This window comes from Prunus dulcis, chromosome 1 (assembly GCF_902201215.1).
Source record: "Prunus dulcis chromosome 1, ALMONDv2, whole genome shotgun sequence".
Classification (NCBI taxonomy): domain Eukaryota; kingdom Viridiplantae; phylum Streptophyta; class Magnoliopsida; order Rosales; family Rosaceae; genus Prunus; species Prunus dulcis.
In genome coordinates this window covers 12,267,319-12,270,318 of record NC_047650.1, presented here as the reverse complement: position 1 = coordinate 12,270,318, position 3,000 = coordinate 12,267,319, and positions in this window count along the sequence as shown.

Here is a 3,000-nt window from a genome sequence, read left to right as displayed (position 1 = left end):
TCGAAGGTCTATTTCAGAGGGAAGGCAAGTTGTAGAAGGGGGATAATAAAACCAACCTGAAACCCTCAAATCTTACCCCCTTGTAGGCCCCTCTCTACATTGTATTTCACTAATCCAAACAGTCTATTTTGTAAATACTCATTCAAAGATCATTTCTACAAAAAATTACTTGAATCCGATATCATTTGATCACTTATTTTAGTTATTGAAATTTTAGTACTTTCTTGAAGCACTGTGTTCATTGATTTTGTAAGACACAATTGGATGTCAAAACGGTTTCCGATTTGTCTAATTTTTTGTAAGGATGATCTATGAATGAAGACCTAAAAAATAGATGGTTTGGATCATTTGAAAAAAAAATGTTGAGTACCCTAAGGGACGTCCCTCAATAGAAGGGGACTGTATATATAATTATTTAAGTCCAATGCTAAATTTTTAATCCCATAACTAATGTTTCCCCAAGCCTAACTTCAAAGCACATTTCTTTTCTAGGCCCAATCATCTCTCTTTGCATGAAAATTTTAAATTTTTAAGCACAAAAAATAAAATTTTAGTTGAAATTTGTTAAAAAAATAATTTGAAAAATATATAAATAAATATCCAGTCTAAAACCAAAAACATTAGAAATCATACTAGAATCGATTTAAACCACACCGGCTGGTTTCATAATTGGTTTTCATCAAAACCGAACCAAATCTCAACAGTTGAATAGTACCAGTTGCAATTCCGATGTGAGGTGAAAATCGGACTGGACCAGACCGGACCACATCCACCCCTAAGTGTGTGTGTGTGTGTGTGAAACTCTCTCCCTCTATCTTGTAGTTTAGACTATCATCTATATTAAAAAATTAATAATTATGGGGAGTTCATTCAAGGGCCTTAGAAAGTAAGGTCACATTTTGAAATTTTATCTTCAAAATATCTTTTCAGGTAAATAAGTATTAGGTCAAGTGTACAGTCTTGATCAATATTTGAAGTAACATGAAAAGAAGTAAGATGAACTTCTTCGGTCGAGCCCTAATTAAATATAGGAAGAGTGATCATAATGAAACTTGTTGGGACTTAAAGTATGCGTGGTTCGTGCATACTTTAGTATAAGGTCCATATCAACAAACTCTTAATCTATATATTTTTTAAATATTAAAAGATATTTCAAAATTTGGTTGGTCATCTCTCGTGAATCATCATACCTTTAAAATGCCTAAACAAACAAACAATATATATATATATATATATATAATATTAAAAGATATTTCAAATTTGGTTGGTCCTCTCTGGATGAAAATAAAAAATTATATGACTTCGGGTATGGTTTCTAAGTACATGATTGAAAAATAATCTTCACCATTCTCCTTTTGTTGTTAATTTTAAGAATCATCATACCTTTTATTTATTTATTTATATTTTTTGAGAGAGAATTATCGTACCTTTAAAATGCCCAAAAAAAAACAATACATATATATGTTTAGAATAAAGCATAAAATATTTATGAACAACAAAAACATATAATATTCATGACTTCACTTATATACACAATCTTAATTTTTTGTGCGTATATATGTCACATTCCCGGATCAACTCCACCGTAACACGATATTGTCCGCTTTGAGCCCCTCTCTGCCCTTACGGTTTTGTTTATGGGAACTCACAAGCAACTTCCCAGTATGTCACCCATCCTAGGATTGCTCTAGCCCCAAATCGTTTAACTTTGGAGTTCCCACGACTCTGAAGCCAATGAGCTCCTAAAAGGCCTCGTACTAGATAGAGGCAGACATGTACATATAAGGCACATGTATAGATGAATTTCATTTCTTTTGACGGCCTCAAGAGAATCATCCCTGTAGCCAGTAATGCCCTCATCCACTGACAACAGGAACAGATCCAGGCCGTAATTGTGCCGCCTATTCAATTCCGATAACACATAAGCAAGGACAGTGGAATCTGACAGTATTAAATAACATAAAAAGCAATTATCAGAAGAAAAGCTGAGGTCCACATTACTTTTACAATCTAATATGGCATTAACTAGTATTACAAGCATAGCTTGGTTAGTTTACCTTTCCCACCAGAGGTGCCAAGGGCAATGCACTCATCAGGCTTAAATAATTGGTTTTCGACAATTACCTAATGGATCCTCCTTAAATACCTCATAGAAACACTCTGATCTTGAACTCAGCAAGATAGCGATCGTAATCACTCTTCATATTTAGCTAGAAGATCTTGGAATTGCCGATGTAGGGCGAAGGGATGAGTAGCTTGAGAATTCCATCACAGGTGAAGGCTGTGGTCGTCGTTGCTGCGAAGAGAGAGAGAGAGAGAGAGAGAGAGAGAGAGAGAGAGAGAGAGAGAGATCTAATCTGATAAAAAGGGAGACCAATGAATCCTTTAAACAAAAATGGTATAATTGTATTCTCAGTGATTAATATAAGATGGGCCAATGAATCTGGGCCTCCTCTTTGGCCAAATTCAAAACAAAATTTCATTCCTAGGTATTAAAACCCAAATAGAAATATTGTTTGTCTTAAATACTAATTAGTAAAGATAGTTATGTCTAATACCTAATTTTTCTCACAAAATTTCAGCTCCAGATTTCATTGCATTTTTGCACTAGTTCAAAATCTTTCATATGGGAAAGGGACTCCAGTTCAGTTCGGGGGAAAGTATCACTCACGAAAAATAGAAGAACGAGTTGCAACTTCTAATGTGACATTTTCGGATTATGTGTTCGTATTATTTTGTTACCCCTACCTGCACAAAAATCTCGGGTGGAGTCGAGGCAGCCCCTTATATAGCATATTCTTTGATTCGTAAATTCCCAGCAAAGTAGGAGGACTAATCTGTAATTTCAATTCTCCTTTGTGACTAGAATAAGACAAACACAATATGCAACTGGTGGATGCAATTTAGTCTGGATAACGTGGCCTAATCCTCCAATAGCTAGCAAAAGCATACCATGTAAACACAGAGCTCTGTTGCTCTCTTCCTCATATATACAACCTT